Source organism: Pristiophorus japonicus, chromosome 11 (genome assembly GCF_044704955.1).
Source record: "Pristiophorus japonicus isolate sPriJap1 chromosome 11, sPriJap1.hap1, whole genome shotgun sequence".
Taxonomy (NCBI): Eukaryota; Metazoa; Chordata; class Chondrichthyes; family Pristiophoridae; genus Pristiophorus; species Pristiophorus japonicus.
Window position 1 is genome coordinate 36,827,614 of NC_091987.1, and position 23,112 is coordinate 36,850,725.

Consider the following 23,112-nt stretch of genomic DNA (forward strand, 5'->3'; position numbering starts at 1 on the left):
ATAGCCAATGTCTGGCAATCACAAGGGACTTTTCTCATATTTCTGAATATTTGTGCTTACTGATTACCTCGCAGATAATTTTGCAGTGTTATTAAGTGATGCCTTTTAAATCAGAATATATTGGAAATGTTTGTCATGTTGCAATGCTTACCAATTGAGGCTTACCAATACCACCTGGTTACTGAGGAAGGACAAATCTGTGGCTGACATTCTGATACTGACACAATCGCAATCAGCACTGAGATTTGTATGCAGCTCATGATCCATTGTGTTAAGAATGCATCATCATTTACACCACTTTTCACTTACATTCTTTGTGGTCCTTTTGGCATAGAGCAATAGGTAGATTATTTATGGTTAAGTGGCAGCATATGTTGAGGTATAATTACAAAGGAACCATAAAGAAGTCTTTATGGGCTGAGTTGTTTTTGAAGACTTTACAGATACAAGTCTGATGGGATAGATGGCAATAAAAAAATTCTATTAGCTTGGCAGTAATATAAACTGTTAAGTATTCTGCCTTTTATTAGATTAGTGATGCAGAGCTTTATGAGCAGTGGTTGGTGACCCGTATGTAAAATTAACAGGATGTATGTTTTGAAGTGCAAGTATATGCCCTTGTGGTTTGATCAAGACATATTTGTTCTTTGCTCACCTGTCTTAAATGCAGAGAAGTGGAACATGCAAGAATGAATGTCTTAACCTTACTTGATCTATGCACAGCTGTGATATATATGTATAAACAAAATCATTATAGATCCAACATTCATGGTGTTGCTCATGGGGTGTCAAGATCAGGTATAGTGTTCAGCTGAAGTGAGGTTTGAGGGCAGGAGATAATTGGACTGGGGCATGCTGACATAATTCAGTTGCCATTTAAAAGTTGAACATTATCCTACTATGATTTTTATGTTATTATTTATAGTTCAGCAGCAAAGTGTACAGCAATTTGGAAAACAAAGAAGTAGAGTTAATTGGAGCTTTGGAGTTTGTCTCAAGTTCAGGCTGAGGAACTGATACTTTTCCGCCACTGATGGGAGGGTGTAATTACAGCAAGACAAGTTTACATAGGCAATTTCTGTTGTAAATATAGTCGTGGAATTTAGATTGGGGCATAAAACAAGTTAACAGGAAGTGCTTGCAGATGTAAGATTTTTAAAATATTATAGATATTTATTACGTGTGACTATATCAGGTGTTAGGTTTTTAGTCACTTAACTCTGGTTCATCACTAGTTGTTGATGTGCAAGCACTTTTGCTCTTAATTTCATGCAACTGTTTAATTTATTGCTGCTACATAGCATTTATAGACTTGATTCCCTGTGATAAATTTCCTTTAACAGGAAATCATGCATGCAAGTTCATGTACTTGTGGTAAGGGATGGGATAAATAGCTGCCAATTTTATTTTATGTTATTAAAGCAGACATTAAAAATATTTGGCAAACTTTTTTTATTTGGAGAAAAAAAGTTGACATCATTTTAATTAAAACATAGCATGTTAGTGATGCATCGTTGTATTTAGATGTGATTTATTGCATTGAGTGCTGTGTTTTAAAAAACTAAGGTCTGCCATGCACTTCTGGTGGAGATAATGACCCTATAAAGATCAAGCTTTGAGAGGAGAGCACCTTTTTAAAAATTCGTTGAAGTAGTTACTGTTATTTGAACTTCTATTTTATTTAATTCTGTTTTTTTTATTTGTTTCTTCACACATTAAGCAAACAGATATTTTACAGGAGGAAGTTAACTGAAAACTATAGAGAGCTGTATTAATATAGGAACAGGAGTAGGCCATTCAGCCTCTCAAGCCTGTTTTGCTATTCAATTAGATCATGGCTGATCTGTACCTTAATTCTATCTACCCACCTTGTTTTCATAACCCTTAGTACCCTTGCCTAACAATCTTAGTTTTGACATTTTCTATTTCAAACAGTTTTTTGGGGGAAGCGAGTTCCAGATTTCCACTGCCCTTTATATGCAGGAGTGATTCCTGACATCACCCCCGAATGGTCTAGCGCTAATTTTAAGGCTATGCCCCTGAGTTCTAGATTCCCCCACCAGAGGAAGTTGTTTCTCTCTATCTACTGCATAAACTCCTTTTAATTATCTTAAACAAGCCTAGTCTATACAACCTGTCCACATAGTTTAACCATTTTGGCCCCAGTATTATTCTGGTGAATCTGCACTGCACCCGCTCCAAGATCAGTATATCCCTCCTGAGGTGAGGTATCCAGAACTGAATGCCATACTCCAGATAGGGTCCAACCAGAGCTCAGCACAGCTGTGACATAATTTCCACCTCATTGTATTCCAGCCCTCTTGAGATAAAGACAAACATTGCATTAGCCTTTTAAATTATTTTTTGTACCTGTCCACTAGCATTTAGTGATTTCTATATTTGGACCCCTAAACCTCTCTGCTCATCCACAGTTCCTAACTTTTTGCTTTTTAGAAAATACCCTGATCTATCTTATGTCCAAAGTGGATGACCTCACACTTTCCAATGTTGAACTCCATCTGCCACAGTTTGGCCCACTCACTTAATCTATCAATGTCCTTTTGTAACTTTCTGCTCCCCTCTACACTATTTACTGTATCACCTAACTTGGTGTTGTCATCAAACTTAGATATATGACTTTCTATTCCTTCCTCTAAGTCATTTATAAATATAATGAAAAGCTGAAGCCCCTGTACAGACAGTTTGTCACATCCTGCCAATTTGCGTACATACCCATTATCTCTACTCTCTGTCTCCTATTTACTAACCAATTCCCTATTCGAGCCAACAGGTTCCCTCCTGTTCCATGCACTCTCATTTTTGTTAACAATCTCAAAGATACGATCATTAGGGAATGGGTACAACTTGGCATATCAAGTTAATTCTCAAACACCATTCGAAACAGCAGCTCCTCCAAATTCATCTAAGTATTCACTGTCTGAGTAGTTTTCAATAAAGTCATCTGCAATTACAGAAAGAAACCAAAACGATGTTTAAGTTGAGCAAAATTATTTCACAGATGTTTTATTTGAGGATAAACCAAGCAAATAAATGCAAGATAATATTTTTTCAATCCAACAATACTTCATTTATAGTCCAATGCAAAACTTGCATTTATTTAGAATCCTATATATGAGGAAGTTTGAAGGCACTTTGCAAGAGGCTGGAGTGGACATACACTGAATAGGAGTATGGGGAAGGGTTCGGGATGATAACCACAGGTGTGATCAAATACGTAGATTTCCAGGAGGCTTTTCATAATAAGGAGAGATGTAGCAAGCCAGAAAGAGAATTCCAGAGTGCAGGGTCTTGATGGCTGAAGATTATGGAGTGAGTTTATAGAATCACTGAATAGTACAGCACAGAAGGAGGCCATTTATCCCATCGAGTCTGCACCAGCACTTTCGAAGATCAATCCAGTTAGTCCCACTCCCCCGTTCTTTCACCATAACTCTGCACATTTTTTCTCCTTCAAGTATTTATCCAATTCCCTTTTGAAGGCTACTATTGAATCTTTATCCACCATCTCATCAGGCAGTGCATTCTAAATCCTAAGCACTTCTAGGTAAAATGTTTTTCCTCTAGTCACCTCTGGTTCTTTTGCCAGTCGCCTTAAATCTGTGTTCTCTGGTTATCAACCCTTCAGTCATTGAAAATGGTTTCTCTTTATTTACTCTATCTGAACCCTTCATGACTTTTAACACCTCCATTAAATCTCTCTTAGCCTTCTCCTTTTTAAGGAAAAAAACGTCCACTTCTCCAGTCTATCCACTTAACTGTAATTTCTCGTCCGTGGAAGCACGTCTGTACCCTCTCCAAAGCCCTCACTTCCTTCCTAAAATGTGGTGCCCAGAATTGAGGTCACATTAGGTGAGAGTTGGAAGAGTGAATGATGTGAATCGGGATTTAGGACTGCAGGATGATGCAGTGAGTAGAATGAGACCATGAAGGGATTTGTAAATGAAGAAAGGACCTTGAATTTAATGCATTGGGGGATGGGAGCAAATAAAGGTTGGTGAAGATAGGAGTGTTAGGGCAGTGGGACCTTGTCTGGTGTTGAGGCATAAGCCGTAGCTTACTGATTGAGCTAGAGTTTGTGCAGGCTGAGGTTTGGTGCGCCAGTGTGGATGGCATGGGAAAGATCGAGCCTTAAGGTGTGAATGGCATGGATACGGAAGTTTCAGTGATGGTGGAGTGAGATAGGACTGGAAGTAGATATTTTGAATTGTTCTTTGTTTAGCATTTCTTAACTGCTTTTAACCAAAGGTAGTAATGTCTCCGCATCCTGCTGCTCCTGTCTGTGCTTGAATTCAGTACAACATAGTTTGCTGTGATATCATCCTCAATCAGACTGAATGACACTCAGTGAACAATTGAGGTTCTCCTCCAGCCACTCTGATTTCACTCACCTAATGAGGCACAACTGGATTAAGCAATAATGGACACATGGGAGTACAGCAGGTTGTAACGGAGGACAGGCAGCTCGATTGAAGGACAAGTCAGCTGGTCGAGTGCTTCTAGTCAAGCTGCCATTCTCTATTAAAGCCTAATGCACAACCAAGTATTCGCCGTATCTGTTCAGTGAGAGGTTTTGTGGATTATTTTTTTATAATAATTTTGTGGCGAGTGTTTTGAGTTGTTGGAGGTGCATTACATACTGCAGTAGCAGTTTTGGTTGGTGTAATCCCATGCATGTAAATCCTTCGTGGATACGTAATCTATTTGAAACCTGATGAAATGTTATTTCAGAATTGGGGTCATGAGAGTTTTAAGAACTGCAGATTCAAACAGCTAACTTCTTGTATTGTAATGAATCAAAACAAAACAGAAACGTTGAATAAAACTGTATCTAGCACAACAGTGCTAGCAATTATGATGCTGAAATGTGGAATGTATGGAACTTTCTCAAATTAGTTGCATTCTAAGTTTTACACAAAAGGTATGTGGGAAAACTTACTACTCAGATCAGGCTTTCTTTTAAAATTTAGGAATTATGCTTGCATCAGATATTCCAAACATTGCACTTGAAAGGGAAGTGTTTTGGTTCGGTGAAATTCTGATTGGATCAATTCTGTCCTTACCTGGAGTTGATTCTGCTTTATATAACTGCACATGGAGAGACTGTCTTCTTTCACTTGTGATTTACCAGTTATTGGGGGTTTGTTCCTCTGTCTGCTCTCCAGCTCTTTCTGCTGTTGCGTTCTTTAGGGTCCTGTGGTATTAAAGAGTTCCTGTCATGGTGCCACCTTGGTCCTCAGCATTTTATTTTTGGAAAATCTGCTTTGAAGTCAACAGCGCTAATTCTGCATCAGTTGTGGCGTCCTTCAGTTCTGTGTCAAATTTGTCTTTCACTGCAGTCCACCATTTACTCTTCTGAAGTGAAGAAAAAATGGATTCTCCCTGGAATCTGTTGTGCACGTGTGACATTGAACATCTTTCCATATAGGTTGTCTTTTATGAAAATGTCTGTACATCTAACATGATTGGAAGAATTATTCCGCAGGAAAGGAAAGGAGTGTTGAAGGATTTTTGAAAGTATGGATTGTGTTATCCAGGGATGAGGGAAATTGATCCGGCAGGAATGGGGAAATTGATTCAGCAGGGACGGAGAAATTGATCCAGCAAGGATGGGGAAATTGATCTGGCAAGGATGAGGAAATTGATCTGTCAGGGATGGGGAAATTGATCTGGCAAGGATGAGGAAATTGATCTGTCAGGGATGGGGAAATTGATCCGGCAGAGATCAGGAAAATTGATTCGGCAGGGATCAGGAAAATTGATCCAGCAGTGATGGGGAAATTGATCCGGCAGCGATGAAGAAATTGATCCGGCAGGGATGGGGAAATTGATTCGGCAGCGATGGGAAAATTGATCCGGCAGCAATGGGGAAATTGATCCGGCAGGGATGGAGAAATTGATCCGGCAGGGATGGAGAAATTGATCCGGCAAGGATGGGGAAATTGATCCGGCAAGGATGGGGAAATTGATCCGGCAGGGATGGGGAAATTGATCCGGCAGGGATGAAGAAATTAATTCAGCAGAGATAAGGAAATTAATTCAGCAGGGATAAGGAAATTGATCCGGCAGGGACGGGAAAATTGATCCAGCAGTGATGGGGAAATTGATCCGGCAGCGATGAAGAAATTGATCCGGCAGCGATGGGGAAATTGATTCGGCAGCGATGGGGAAATTGATCCGGCAGCAATGGGGAAATTGATCCGGCAGGGATGGGGAAGTTAATCCGGCAGGGATGGGGAAATTGATCCGGCAGCGATGGGGAAATTGATCCGGCAGCGATGGGGAAATTGATCCGGCAGGGATGAAGAAATTGATCTGGCAAGGATGGAGAAATTGATCCGGCAGGGATGGAGAAATTGATCTGGCAAGGATGGGGAAATTGATCCGGCAGGGACAGGGAAATTGATCCGGCAAGGATGGGGAAATTGATCCGGCAGGGATGGAGAAATTGATCCGGCAGGGACGGGGAAATTGATCCGGCAGGGACGGGGAAATTGATCCGGCAGGGATGAAGAAATTAATTCAGCAGGGATAAGGAAATTAATTCAGCAGGGATAAGGAAATTGATCCGGCAGGGACGGGAAAATTGATCCAGCAGTGATGGGGAAATTGATCCGGCAGCGATGAAGAAATTGATCCGGCAGAGATGGAGAAATTGATCTGGCAGGGATGGGGAAGTTGATCCGGCAGGGATGGGGAAATTGATCCGGCAAGGATGGGGAAATTGATCCGGCAAGGATGGGGAAATTGATCCGGCAGGGATGAAGAAATTAATTCAGCAGGGATAAGGAAATTAATTCAGCAGGGATAAAGAAATTGATCCAGCAGGGACGGGGAAATTGATCCGGCAGCAATGAGGAAATTGACCCGGTAGGGGTGAGGGGAAAAAAGCTGCAGGTCTTCCTTTCTCTCTGTTTGCATCTTTTTTTCTGTCTAGTTCTCTCCTACTCTGTCTCATAGGCATTGCACGCATGCAGTGGAGTTGCTGGGAAACCTCAACTTCCGGGTTTCCCACCATCTCCCGGGTCTCCCCGCACCGTGCGGGTGGGACCCGGGAAAATCCTGCTCATTGTCTTTTTCTGTAATTCTCTCCCTTCTCAGTTCAGTTTACTTTTTAAAGTTTATAGAACACAAAATAAAAATGAAAGCAGATGTACAATCGGAGCATTATCATTTTGTTCTCTCCCTCTTCCCACACATTGCCCCTTTAAGAAAAACACTCAATACAAATGTTACTTCATTAAAGCTTTTAATATCAGAAAGTAATAAAGTGCTTGGTAAATCACAATTAGTAATGACAGAAATATTGCTGCATTACAGGTACTAAAGCTAGTGTGAGTTGGTGAGTTGTGATATTTTGTACAGTAGAAAAATATTTTCAGTAATTTTAGTTGTTAGTATACCACCAGAGGCTGTCACTGTGTATTGTGTTTTTGTAGCCTGTGAGCTATGTTTGCTACTTGAGGTGTACTGATAACATTGTAATTGATTGAATAAAACCCCTCTGCTGGTGTATTGGATATAAAATCCAATGTCCATCAAGAGCAGTTCAAGCATCAGAATTCACAGAACTAACTGCCAGTCAATTCTCCCTGCTCAAGTGTACCTCCTGTGAGTTTATTTCAGAGCCATAACAACTCTCACACCTGCCTGACTAAGGGAGATGCAATGCAAATGCCACAGAATGTTACACAAGAGAAATTGGAATAAAAATGAACAGAAATGAAGCTAAACAATTAACTGGCCAGTTGCAATGAAACCATCATAATTGCTGAGTTAAGTTATGTTTTGAAAAAATAACTTTTGTGCTAAGTTACTGAAGTTATAAAGTCAGGCTCTTTATTAGCATAGCCTTTACAAGGGATGAGTCAAATTGGCCAAAACCCCATCCAACTGAAGACAAAATCTGAATGTTTTACGGAGATACTGCCTTATTGGAGGTGCTGTAGTTTGGAGGAGATGTTAAACCAAGGCCTTGTGTGACTATTTAGGTTAGTGTTAAAGATTGAATGGCACTATTTGAGAAAGAGCAGCGGATTCTGCTAGTACCCTGGCTAATATTTTCCCTCACATCCAACACCAGACAAACAGGTCATGCATCGCATTAGTTTTTAGCAGAACTTGATGTGTGCAAAATGACTACTGTGTTTGCCTACATAATATTGCACTTCACAAATAATTGTTTGTGAAACCCTTTGGGTCGTTTCAAAGAGATGCGATAAAGTATTGTATTTATGCAAGTGTTTCTTTTACCAAATTATAAAATTAATGTTCATGTTAATGTAAGACTTCACTGGATTTCACCTATTTAAATGAGACACTACAGCTGATATTAGTCTGTTAAGCATGTATACACATACACACACGTGTGGCTAAGGTTGCAGACAGGATCATGTACATTTGTTCGATAACTCCTAGGATACATCCTAGGCTATATCCCCAGAGTGTGTCCTGTTAGTACTACAAAATGGTAAGACTGTGGTTTATGAAAGTGTCTTCTCGAAAATATACCTTATACATTCTTACATTATATTATAGAACAGTAAGTACAATGAAGGACACACGTAAACACGTATATATTAGCACTTGCAGTTTTCAGTCTTTTATTACCAAATGACTCATTGTGCTAAATGTCAACAATTTTGGTGCAAGGCCACATATATACTGCTGGTAACATTTAACAGTAAACAAAGGATGCACGACAAAAAGGCTTGGAATTACATTGAAGGCTAAAGTAAAAGGACATCTCAGGCTCTTTTGCAGCCGTATGATATTTTACTTACTGGAGACTGGACCACACTGACTGAAAGTGAAAGAAAGCTGGGGTGTCTATCATCAACTAGCAAGATTATAATCCTCTGTGGAATTTTGAATCATTCAGATAGTCCTTAAGTTTTTTTTTTCTGTTTAGCCTATGGCCCTATCTGCTCAGGATATAGTAGCAAAATAATTTTACATATTTTTCAGCCAGTAACAATTAGCTATGTTTTAAAGCTCAAGAGATACAGCAAAGTAAACTCTATGGTGGTTCTATGTGCCTAATGAGCATTCTTGTTTACAGACCACGATGAGAAAAAAATGGATACATATAAACATTGCTAATTAGACTAAAAAAGGTGAGAGGCCATTTTGGGAAGGAAAGACCAGAGCAGAAGGTGAAAAAGTTTATTTGAATTAATGTTTCAATCAGCAATATTGTTTTTTAGTACTAAATATACAATCATTTAACTGTGGAGTGTGGAATCCGAACAGATGAAGTTTAAGAAGTTGCTCCTCAGATGTCAATAACTGGGACCAGTAGTCTAGAACAGAGTCATCCAATGCATCACCCACTAGCCACATGTGGCAAATTGGAGATTCAGATGTGGTTAATTGAATTTTTAATCAGTAAATTGAAAAAAGAGTAACCGACACCATTGTTCGGCATGTGATCTCATTACTTATTGCATATCCAATGCATGTGCACTTTAACCTTTTTGTGCATTTATTTTTGTAAGACAACAAGCAGTGTGTGTGTTTTTTGATCATTGTGAGTGATTTACTTCACTGGTTACAGAATGGTGGTAGATATTTGTTCAGTGAATTTGCGAAGTACATTTATCAAGTTTGCTGATGATACAAAGATGGGTGAGAAAGCACATTGTGAGGAGAACACAAGAAATCTGCAAAGGGATATAGGCAGGCTAAGTGAGTGGGCAAAAATTTGGCAGATGGAGCATAATGTGAGAAAATGTGAGGTTATCCAATTTGGCAGAAAAAATAGAAAAGCAAATTATAATTTAAATGAAGAAAAATTGCAAACTGCTGCAGTACAGAGGGACCTGGGGGTCCTTGTGCATGAAACACAAAAAGTTAGTATGCAGGTACAGCAAGTAATCAGGAAGGCAAATGGAATGTTGGCCTTTATTGCAAGGGGGAGAGAGTATAAAAGCAGAGAAATCCTGCTACAACTGTACAGGATATTGGTGAGGCCACACCTAGAGTACTGTGTACAGTTTTGGTCTCGTTATTTTGTTCAGAGAAGGTTCACTAGGTTGATTCTGGAGATGAGGGGTTGACTTATGATAGGTTGGGCCTATACTCATTGGAGTTCAGAAGAATGAGAAGAGATCTTATCGAAACATGTAAGATAATGAGGGGACTCGACAAGGTGGATGCAGAGAGGTTATTTCCACTCATAGGGGAAACTAAAACTAGGGGGCATAGTTTCAGAATTAGGGGCCGCCAATTTAAAACTGAGCTGAGGAGGAATTTCTGCTCTCATCGGGTTGTAAATCTGTGGCATTCTCTGTCCCAGAGAGCTGTGGAGGCTGGGTCATTGAATATATTTAAGGTGGAGATAGACAGATTTTTGAGCGATAAGGGAATAAAGGATTATGGTGAGCGGGCTGGGAAGTGGAGCTGAGTCCATGATCAGATTAGCCATAATCTTATTAAATGGCAGAGAAGGCTCGAGGTGCCAAATGCTCTACTGCTCCTATTTCTTATGTTCTTATGTATTGTTTAAGCATATGTAAGGAATTTTCTACTAAAATTAGTACATGTGGCAATCGCAATGTCGTTGTAGCCATGCCTGTGACTGGTTACTATTTTATATTGGACAACAGTTGAGGGTCTAAATGGCCTACTCCTGCTCCTATTTCTTTTGTTGTTATGTTCTTAACACTGTACTAGGTGACAGAGGCAAGTTGGGTATTGTCAGAGCGATATGAGTGATATGTGATCTTGAATGTGCCCTTATATGTCTGCTGTTGAACAACAGTGGTGGACCAACAAGATGATACTTATGTATAAACAGGAATGTGTTTCTTCTTTCTGTTTATGTGTTTTTTTGTTTGGATCATACAATTTGGAATTGAGCCAAACAGACTAGAAACTCCTGGTTTGTGCTGAATCAGCCAATCTCACTGGTGTGATGCAAGCAACTCCCATGTATTTTGGACCAGGGTGGAGATAAATCACTCACGATTACCGTACCCAATGGCTATCTAGTGATCCTCAATAGAAAGTGTGAGACTATGGTAGCTGAGTGAGAACGTGTTTTGGTTCAGATGTAATGCCTCCTGTGGTTAAAAGACTGTGGGCAGTGTTTTCCCACACAAAGATAGGGCACTGAGTGATGAAATGGAGAGCCTTATCTCAAACTTCAGTTTAGTGATGGTATTGAAGCTTAGTCCAGATATGATCTGCAGCATTGTGGCACAAATCTGTTCCCCTCCCATTCCTTCTCAGAGGCTTAATCCCTGAGAGTGCCTTTGGGTATTCCGGTCCTTCTCTCGACAGTGTTTTGTGGATTATCTCAACCCCTTTTTAGGATGCAGGTGCCTACATTGTGCTAGCATTGTATCTGTGGGATCCCCCACTTCATCCTGTAGATAGTTATTCTTCGAGTCAACACTGTCATGTCTACAGAACTTGGTATAACGCTGTTGCTTTTGTCTCATGGGATCTCCTGGATTGGGTATGGTCCCCATCTACTTTGGAAGTCTTGAAGTAATAAATCAAGTCATGCACCTATTCACTATTGTCTCATTGATCTGTACCTGGCCATGCTTCCTCGGCTGGAATGAATAGAGGTCTCAGCTTGTCACAGTTTTCACTGTTGAGTTTATGTTTACAAAAATCTTTTAAAGAAATAATTTAATCAACTTTATGTGACAGTCATAATTTAAGAAAATTGGCAGTTTCTTAGTGTGGTGTCATTAGTGTTTGGAAAACAGATCTTAACTTGTTAGAGTAAGGGGTTTTCTTATAACTGATATTCATTTACTGAATAGAAGCAATTGCAATGTTAAAAAAAATAACTGCAACTGAAAGCATAAATTAAAAACTGTTTAAATTTGGTTTCTATTGACTGCAGAATGTATATTTTATGAAGTTTGCTGAAGGGTCAGGTTAACAGTACCACTGCCTTCAGGCTTGCCGTTGCATATATATTTGACATGAAAAATAATCAGTGACAAATTTCTCATCAAAACTGTCGGCTTTTTGTTCAGCACAGATTCTTCTGAAACATTTGAAAGAATTAAGTTTGCTGTGCTATTTTATGGACAATCGTTTGTTTCAGGAATCAGTTTTTAACACTAGCAAATAAAATTTAAAGTCAGAAATCCAATCGCACTTAGCAATTATACCATTCGTAGTCTTTATGACAAGAAAAACTCCATTCTAACCTAACTTAAAAAAATACTGCAGGAGCCTTTAAACCTAATAAACTCATTAATGGCAAAAGTGAGTTTGGGTAAATTTCAAAAGACAAAATAAATATGCAGCCCTAGGATTCGGTCTTTTTTTAATGTGGTCATGCCATTCCTTTAATAATTTATTTTGCAAAAAAATTACTTTGCTGGTAAAGCAGAATGACTTGCAATAGCCTTGAAAATATGAAATCTAATATATAAGAGTTGACAACTCTTCCTATTTTACATGGAAGTTAGTTGATGAGCATACTTTCAGCAGTTGTCAAAATAAATTAAAAAGATTAGAATGAGTGATCTGAGTGGATGTGCTTCCTTGGCCATGGAGTGCTCAGAGTGACAGTCTTGTTGCACAGGGCTGCTTTGCCATACTTCATTAGTGAGTAGAATGACTTCAGTACAGCATCCAATTTATCATGCTTTCACAGGCAAACCTCAAGTAATGTCTTTGCATTGGATGGGTATTTCTGGAAATTAATTCTTCCTTCAAGGTGAGGTGGTACATTGCAAATAAGTAGCTTTGCTTCTACAGCTTCTGGCTTTGAACATCTCAGATTCTTTGACTGGTCAACTGGAACAAGCAATGCGAATGTTTCCCATATTTTCACTTTTCATATTAACTCTGAAGAGATCTGCATCTGTCGAGATGTCATTAGGTTACAAACACAGGACTCAAAAGCTCTTTTAGTTAGTTTTTAATGTGACGAGAGTGCAGACGGCAGCATCAATTCTTTCATAACATTAAGAAGATTCCATACCAAGTTTTAAGAAATTTCCATGAAATAGAGTTGACAACCTGAGCATGTTTAAAATGTGTATTTACATTGGGTTAGAGTTAGACTACTGGTAGTCTCACGGTACTTGACCAGAGTCCACTTAGGTGCCAGATGACTCCAAGTTGTCCTCCCCATTTTGATGCACTGATGTGCATCTGAAACTACTATGTATTGAAGTGAAAATAGTAATATAATAGCACTATAATATGGAACTCCTATTTTAGACTCTCGATGTGCTCCCTAATTTATTGTAATTCATGAATGTGCAATATAATCATTCTAGTTATAAGGTATGAAGTGATTGGTTTATTTAACTCAAAAAGATTCTTTTGTCAACCAGGAGACTAAACTATCCTTTGGTATTTGCTCAACTTCGTTCTTTACATTACGTTCCACTGTGTTTTGGGAAATCACTGAGGCAAAAAATATTCATTACCTTATTATTTATTGTGTCCTTATTTAAAAAAGGTTTTGGCATTTTGCTTTTGGATGGATCAAAATAGTGACTCAGGAATACATTGACAAAAATAATGTTTTCCCTTTCACTCTCACCTGGGACCAGTGGCTGCAGAAATAGTTCCATCTATATAGTACTTTCCTAGTAATGTCTGCTGTAAATCTAATTTACTTGGCAATGCAGTGAGTTATACTTGTGTGTACAGCTACTAATACACGTGGCAGAGCTCCACGACCAGCCGTTCAGTTTTAAGGTCTTGAAATTCAGTCACGCCCAAGGTAGAATCCTATGGAATTTCCAGATCCAAGGCTGAAAAATGGGTGGAATTCAGTTTCACCAGGGTTTAGCCTTATTTTCTTCTCTGGTTGACACGTTTTGGTAGAGGGGCCACGGATGAATGATCATGGAGGAATAGCACCTTGCCCCACCCCCCACATCAAGAGGGCATGTCTGAGGGAGTTACCCTGAATTACCCTGAAAATTTCACTCAGTATGCTGAGAGCACTACCCGTGACACTTTTGAAACGACCCATACTTTACCCAGACCAAGGTTATCAAACTCAGAGAGATTACATTCTGTCTGGAGACGGACATCTCCTTTTGAAACTGAAGACTGCTGTAGCCATTTTTTATTCTTTGGCCCCAAAAGCTGAGACACCTCAGGCGGAGAGGTTGTCGACTGTACTGCTTTACTACAAGCGTAAGGTCAAGGCAGGCACCGTTGATGCACCCTTACAGGTGCATCCTGTCCCACTCATGGAAGTGACCACGTACTTGGGAATTGGGCCTGGGTTTGGCTACTCGGGCGGACACTCTGCCACTGTTCTGCTGGGAAAGCAGCTCTACATTACACAGTGACGACATTTCAAAAGTACTTCATTGGCTGTAAAGTGCTTTGGAATATTGTGAGGTTATGAAAGGTGCTATATAAATGCAAGTTCTTTCTTTTACTGTAATTTTGGACCCATAGATGTTGTGAGAGCAGATTATGAGTGTCTGCAGTGTCAAACCGTTTAAAACAAATTTTCTTTTCATTTGTTAAATGGGGGGAATACAATACTAAGATTTGTGAAGCAGGTTAAATTGAATACTGTATAGCTGGAATTTTTCTTCTCACAATGCACTTTGTATTTTTGATTAAGATAATCAAATGTTTGATAGATGAAGAGCCAGATTGTGTGTGCTTCAAATGGTTTTCCTTGATCTCTGGTTCAAACTACGAGCAGTTCTTAAACCATCTCCTTTGTTGCTTGAGGGTATTGTAAGTGAAAAATGCCGCTGAGATTGAAAGGCATCTTTCCAGCAAACAATAGTCTGTAAAGCTTGCCCAGGATACTGAAAAGGCTTATTCCAAAAATAATCCTTGAAGTCTTAATAATCTGATGCTTTAGACTTTTCTTTCACAACGTTTCCAATGAGCATCGGTTATTCTGTACTTGCCTGTCAAATCCTGTGCTTGTTACTGGGGAAAACTCTACTAATAACAAAAAATTGTAGTAAATTTCCATGCATTTACTGTGTTCTGAAAAACTATCTTCAGGAAAGACTCAAAGTGAACTTATTTATTCAGGTCAAAGCAGATGTGCTGAGCAGCAAGTCATTGCCATTTGCAGTTGAGGCGTTTGCTTGACTCACTGACAACTCTAGGATTAAACTCTTCTTCCAAGTACGGGATGAAAATAGGCAGTCAGCACTAATGTTCAGCTTTTCACTTTTTAATCACTGTGTTTCAAATGCCACTTAAATTCTTGCCAACTTTCTCCCTTGTAATTTTATCTCCTTCAGAATTACTTCTATGTGTTGCCTTCCTTTTCCCTCTTATAATTCCGTCGTCTGGTGATTAATTTGCCACCGTCTTAGATTTGAGTGTAGGGTTGATTAGTTTCTAGTGTGTTGGGAGCTTCCTCTTTTTAAATATCCACACACGTCAGTAAGCTATGTTCCTAATGTTGTTTTCTGCCAAGTTTAGTAATTAAGAAGGTTGTTAGATTTGCAGGAATTCACCTTCAAATCGATGTGCATGTTTTTGACTTGACGATTGAGACTACAAGCAGGCTATTCAATTAAACCTTCAGCAGTTTGGAGAAAATGTCTTCTTTGCTGAAGCAACTGGTTGTATTTTTGTTTTGACGTTGAAACAATGCAACACATGGCAGAAAGTGAGTCTCTTGAGGATGTCCTGAGTCGAGCTGAAGTATCTTTAATCAAAGCGCAAAAGGATAGATTTAAGAGAATATTGGGGAAACAAAGAAACATAGAAAATAAGTGCAGGAGTAGGCCGTTCGGCCCTTCGAGCCTGCACCAGCATTCAATAAGATCATGGCTAATCATTCACTCATAGAAACATAGAAACATAGAAAATAGGTGCAGGAGCAGGCCATTCAGCCCTTCTAGCCTGCACCGCCATTCAATGAGTTCATGGCTGAACATGAAACTTCAGTACCCACTTCCTGCTTTCACGCCATACCACTTGATCCCCCGAGTAGTAAGGACTTCATCTAACTCCCTTTTGAATATATTTAGTGAATTGGCCTCAACTACTTCCTGTGGCAGAGAATTCCACAGGTTCACCACTCTCTGGGTGAAGAAGTTTCTCCTTATCTCGGTCCTAAATGGCTTACCCCTTATCCTTAGACTGTGACCCCTGGTTCTGGACTTCCCCAACATTGGGAACATTCTTCCTGCATCCAACCTGTCCAAACCCGTCAGAATTTTAAACGTTTCTATGAGGTCCCCTCTCACTCTTCTGAACTCCAGTGAATACAAGCCCAGTTGATCCAGTCTTTCTTGATAGGTCAGTCCCACCATCCCGGGAATCAGTCTGGTGAATCTTCGCTGCACTCCCTCAATAGCAAGTATGTCCTTCCTCAAGTTAGGAGACCAAAACTGTACACAATACTCCAGGTGTGGCCTCACCAAGGCCCTGTACAACTGTAGCAACACCTCCCTGCCCCTGTACTCAAATCCCCTCGCTATGAAGGCCAACATGCCATTTGCTTTCTTAACCGCCTGCTGTACCTGCATGCCAACCTTCAATGACTGATGTACCATGACACCCAGGTCTCGTTGCACCTTCCCTTTTCCTAATCTGTCACCATTCAGATAATAGTCTGTCTCTCTGTTTTTACCACCAAAGTGGATAACCTCACATTTATCCACATTATACTTCATCTGCCACGCATTTGCCCACTCACCTAACCTATCCAAGTCACTCTGTAGCCTCATAGCATCCTCCTCGCAGCTCACACTGCCACCCAACTTAGTGCCATCCGCAAATTTGGAGATACTACATTTAATCCCCTCGTCTAAATCATTAATGTACAATGTAAACAGCTGGGGCCCCAGCACAGAACCCTGCGGTACCCCACTAGTCACTGCCTGCCATTCCGAAAAGTACCCATTTACTCCTACTCTTTGTTTCCTGTCTGACAACCAGTTCTCAATCCACGTCAGCACACTACCCCCAATCCCATGTGCTTTAACTTTGCACATTAATCTCCTGTGTGGGACCTTGTCGAAAGCCTTCTGAAAGTCCAAATATACCACATCAACTGGTACTCCTTTGTCCACTTTATTGGAAACATCCTCAAAAAATTCCAGAGATTTGTCAAGCATGATCTCCCTTTCACAAATCCATGCTGACTTGGACCTATCATGTCACCATTTTCCAAATGCGCTGCTATGACATCCTTAATAATTGATTCCATCATTTTACCCACTACTGAGGTCAGGCTGACCGGTCTATAATTCCCTGCTTTCTCTCTCCCTCCTTTTTTAAAAAGTGGGGTTACATTGGCTACCCTCCACTCGATAGGAACTGATCCAGAGTCAATGGAATGTTGGAAAATGACTGTCAATGCATCCGCTATTTCCAAGGCCACCTCCTTAAGTACTCTGGGATGCAGTCCATCAGGCCCTGGGGATTTATCGGCCTTCAATCCCATCAATTTCCCCAACACAATTTCCCGACTAATAAAGATTTCCCTCAGTTCCTCCTCCTTAATAGACCCTCTGACCACTTTTATTGTTTGTGTCCTCCTTAGTGAATACTGAACCAAAGTACTTGTTCAATTGGTCTGCCATTTCTTTGTTCCCCGTTATGACTTCCCCTGATTCTGACTGCAGGGGACCTACGTTTGTCTTTACTAACCTTTTTCTCTTTACATACCTATAGAAACTTTTGCAATCCGCCTTAATGTTCCCTGCAAGCTTCTTCTCGTACTCCATTTTCCCTGCCCTAATCAAACCCTTTGTCCTCCTCTGCTGAGTTCTAAATTTCTCCCAGTCCCCAGGTTCGCTGCTATTTCTGGCCAATTTGTATGCCATTTCCTTGGCTTTAATACTATCCCTGATTTCCCTAGATAGCCACGGTTGAGCCACCTTCCCTTTTTTATTTTTACGCCAGACAGGAATGTACAATTGTTGTAATTCATCCATGCGTTCTCTAAATGTCTGCCATTGCCCATCCACAGTCAACCCCTTAAGTATCATTAGCCAATCTATCTTAGCCAATTCATGCCTCATACCTTCAAAGTTACCCTTCTTTAAGTTCTGGACCATGGTCTCTGAATTAACTGTTTCATTCTCCATCCTAATGCAGAATTCCACCATATTATGGTCACTCTTCCCAAAGGGGCCTCGCACAATGAGATTGCTAATTAATCCTCTCTCATTACACAACACCCAGTCTAAGATGGCCTCCCCCCTAGTTGGTTCCTCGACATATTGGTCTCGAAAACCATCCCTTATGCATTCCAGGAAATCCTCCTCCACCGTATTGCTTCCAGTTTGGCTAGCCCAATCTATGTGCATATTAAAGTCACCCATTATAACTGCTGCACCTTTATTGCATGCACTCCTAATTTCCTGTTTGATGCCCTCCCCAACATCACTACTACTGTTTGGAGGTCTGTACACAACTCCCACTAATGTTTTTTGCCCTTTAGTGTTCTGCAGCTCTACCCATATAGATTCCACATCATCCAAGCTAATGTCTTTCCTAACTATTGCATTAATCTCCTCTTTAACCAGCAATGCTACCCCACCTCCTTTTCCTTTTATTCTATCCTTCCTGAATGTTGAATACCCCTGGATGTTGAGTTCCCAGCCCTGATCATCCTGGAGCCACGTCTCCGTAATCCCAATCACATCATATTTGTTAACATCTATTTGCACAGTTAATTCATCCACCTTATTGCGGATACTCCTTGCATTAAGACACAAAGCCTTCAGGCTTGCTTTTTTAACACCCTTTGTCCTTTTAGAATTTTGCTGTACAGTGGCCCTTTTTGTTCTTTGCCTTGGGTTTCTCTGCCCTCCACTTTTCCTCATCTCCTTTCTGTCTTTTGCTTTTGCCTCCTTTTTGTCTCCCTTTGTCTCCTTGTATAGGTTCCCATCCCCCTGCAATATTAGTTTAACTCCTCCCCAACAGCACTAGCAAACACTCCCCCTAGGACATTGGTTCCGGACCTGCCCAGGTGCAGACCGTCCGGTTTGTACTGGTCCCACCTCCCCCAGAACCGGTTCCAATGCCCCAAGAATTTGAATCCCTCCCTGCTGCACCACTGCTCAAGCCATGTATTCATCTGCGCTATCCTGCGATTCCTACTCTGACTAGCACGTGGCACTGGTAGCAATCCCGAGATTACTACTTTTGAGGTCCTACTTTTTAATTTAGCTCCTAGCTCCTTAAATTCTTTTCGTAGGACCTCATCCCTTTTTTTACCTATGTCGTTGGTACCAATGTGCACCACGACAACTGGCTGTTCTCCCTCCCATTTCAGAATGTCCTGCACCCGCTCTGAGACATCCTTGACCCTTGCACCAGGGAGGCAACATACCATCCTGGAGTCTCGGTTGCGTCCGCACAAACGCCTATCTATTCCCCTCACCATCGAATCCCCTATCACTATCGCGCTCCCACTCTTTTTCCTGCCCTCCTTTGCAGCAGAGCCACCTACGGTGCCATGAACTTGGCTGCTGCTGCCCTCCCCTGATGAGTCATCCTCCCCAACAGTACTCAAAGCAGTGTATCTGTTTTGCAGGGGGATGACCACAGGGGACCCCTGCACTATCTTTCTTGCACTACTCTTCCTGCTGGTCTTCCATTCCCTATCTGACTGTGGACCCTTCTCCTGCGGTAAGACCAACTCACTACACGTGATACTCACGTCATTCTCAGCATCGTGGATGCTCCAGAGTGAATCCACCCTCAGCTCCAATTCTGCAACGCGGACCGTCAAGAGCTCGAGGCGGATACACTTCCTACACACGCAGCGCCCAGGGACACCGGAAGTGTCCCCGAGTTCCCACATGGTACAGGAGGAGCATATCAGTACCCCTTTCCTGCTTTCTCTCCATACCCCTTGATCCCCTCAGCCGTAAGGGCCATATCTAACTCCCTCTTGAATATATGCAATGAACTGGCATCAACAACTCTCTGCGGCAGGGAATTCCACAGGTTAACAATGCTCTGAGTGAAGAAGTTTCTCCTCATCTAAGTCCTAAATGGCCTATCCCTTATCCTAAGACTGTGTCCCCTGGTTCTGGACTTCCCCAACATTGGGAACATTCTCCCCGCATCTAACCTGTCCAGTCCCGTCAGAATCTTATATGTTTCTATGAGATCCCCTCTCATCCTTCTAACCTCCAATGTATAAAGGCCCATTTGATCCAGTCACTCCTCATATGTCAGTCCTGCCATCCCGGGAATCAGTCTGGTGAACCTTCGCTGCACACCCTCAATAGCAAGAACGTCCCTCCTCAGATTAGGAGACCAAAACTGAACACAATATTCTAGGTGAGGCCTCACCAAGGCCCTGTACAACTGCAGTAAGACCTCCCTGTTCCTATACTCAAATCCCCTAGCTATGAAGGCCAACATACCATTTGCCGCCTTCACTGTCTGCTGTACCTGTATGCCAACTTTCAATGACTGATGAACCATGACACCCAAGTCTCGTTGCACCTCCCCCTTTCCTAATCTGCCGCCATTCACATAATATTCTATCTTCGCGCTTTTGCCCCAACGTGGATAACCTCACATTTATCCACATTATACTGCATCTGCCATGCATTTGCCCACTCATCTAACCTGTCCAAGTCACCCTGCAGCCTCCAAGCGTCCCCCTCACAGCTCATACCGCCCACCCAGTTTAGTGTCATCTGCAAACTTGGAGATATTACACTCAATTCCTTCATCCAAATCATTGATGTATATTGTAAAGAGCTGGGGTCCCAGCACTGAGCCCTGCGGCACCCCACTAGTCACTGCCTGCCATTCTGAAAAGGACCCATTTATCCCGACCCGCTGCTTCCTGTCTGCCAACCAGTTCTCTATCCACGTCAGTATATTACCCCCAATACCACGCGCTTTGATTTTGCACACCAATCCTCTTGTGTGGGCCATTGTCAAAAGCCTTTTGAAAGTCCAAATACACCACATCCACTGGTTCTCCCTTGTCCACTCTACTAGTTACATCCTCAAAAACTTCCAGAAGATTTGTCAAGCATGATTTCCCTTTCATAAATCCATGCTGACTTGGACCGATCCTGTCACTGCTTTCCAAATGCACTGCTATTTCATCCTTAATAATTGATTCCAACATTTTCCCCACTACTGATGTCCGGCTAACTGGTCTATAATTACCCACTTTCTCTCCCTCCTTTTTTAAAAAGTGGTGTTACATTAGCTACCCTCCAGTCCAAAGGAACTGCTCCAGAGTCGATAGACTGTTGGAAAATGATCACCAATGCATCCACTATTTCTCGGGCCACTTCCTTAAGTACTCTGGGATGCAGACTATCAGGCCCCGGAGAATTATTGGCCTTCATTCCCATCAATTTCCCTAACACAATTTCCCGCCTAATAAGGATATCCTTCAGTTCCTCCTTCTCACTAGACCCACTGTCCCCTTGTACTTCCGGAAGGTTATTTGTCTCTTCCTTCGTGAAGATAGAACCAAAGTATTTGTTCAATTGGTCTGCCATTTCTTTGTTCCCATAATAAATTTACCTGAATCCGACTGCAAGGGACCTTCATTTGTCTTCACTAATCTTTTTCTCTTCACATATCTATAGAAGTTTTTGCAGTCAGTTTTTACGTTCCCGGCAAGCTTCTTCTCGTACTCTATTTTCCCCCTCTTAATTAAACCCTTTGTCCTCCTTTGTTGAATTCTAAATTTCTCCCAGTCCTCAGGTTTGTTGCTTTTTCTGACCAATTTATATGCCTCTTCCTTGGATTTAACACTATCCTTAATTTCCCTTGTTAGCCAAGGTTGAACCACCTTCCCTGTTTTATTTTTACTTCAGAGAGGGATTGCTGAAGTTCATCCATGTGATCTTTAAATGTTTGCCATTGCCTATCCACCGTCAACCCATTAAGTGTCATTTGCCAGTCTATTCTAGCCAATTCACGCCTCAAACCATCGAAGTTACCTTTCCCTAAGTTCAGGACCCTAGTTTCTGAATTAACTGTGTCACTCTCCATCCTAATAAAGAATTCTATAATTTTATGGTCACTCTTCCCCAAGGGGTCTCGCACAACAAGAAATTCCCCAGTGCCCCGATTTGGGGCGGGAAGTCCTGCTCCTAGTGCGGAAGTCCCACCCCGGCTGCAAAATTGCGGTTAGCGCCCCTCTTGGGGTGTGTCCCGGGGTGATGCTGGGGAGGGCCGCTGCGCACTCTCCATGGCCTCTGACGATCTCCACTGGGCCACCAGGGCAGCGTGGTGCCGAGGCCACAGTCGGGCACCCAAAATGGAGTGCCCAGCTGCAACACGGTGACCTGGACCACGCAAGGGGCGAAGAGGTCAGGCCGACCAGTGAGTCAGCAAAACCAGCAAGATGGCGGTGCGCGGCGCTTGCGACCTCCCTTTCACTTCCACCCCATGAGCAGCAGTCAGCCCGGTTCACAACCCGCGAGGCTGGCGCTGACACCGCTCGCGGCAGCCTCGCGGGGCTCACGGCAAAATCCACCGCGGGATGGAAAGGGATTGGTGTGCACGGCTATGATGTCATCGCCGGTTGTGCGGCGACCCGGGGTGCTACCGGCGGTCGCGATGCTACCGTGGCATCGCCTCCGCTAACTCCCGTGCAATTTCGCGGGAACCGGTAGCGCTCCCCCGAGGCAAAAAGTTTTTCGCACCCCGTTAGCGCCCACCAGAGGCGCTAATGAACGTTGCAAAACAGGGCAATTTCGACCTCAGTGCATGTTGTGATGAAATGCCCAAGAGTGTGGATGTGAGGCTTGAACAAACGCTGAAGGTAATGGTGGTGAGTGTAAAGATTTGAGATTGAACATTTTACAGGGAGGTGGGGAGGGAGTGAGTGCCTGTCCGCATCTGGAAAACATAGGAATGCTGGGAATGCAGAGGTCCTGCCGAATATACAGCAGGACCTCATTTGAATTTTTTGACTCCGTTTCTGGCTCGCAGCCAGCCAGATTGAGAGGCTGGACAGCTGCCGGCGGGAAAGCCAGCAGTAGTTGGGTGCAGCCAGGAACCTCTGGGAATGGTACCCGGCAACAAGAAGATTGGGGGTCGTGGGGGGTGCTCAGAGTGCAGCAGAGAGGAGGGAGGAAGAGATCATGGGGAGAGGGGGATAAATCGTGGTGGGGAGGGGGGTTAGCGGGAGAAATCGCGGGAGGAATGGATTGCAGAGTGTCA

General features: G+C 42.1%; 1 protein-coding gene across 12 annotated transcripts in view; it reads left to right on the forward strand.

The window, feature by feature from the left end:
* dmd (dystrophin) overlaps nucleotides 1-23,112 on the forward strand; it is a 2,299,423-nt gene that overhangs the window by 1,308,019 nt on the left and 968,292 nt on the right. The gene's annotated exons all lie outside the window — the stretch shown is intronic.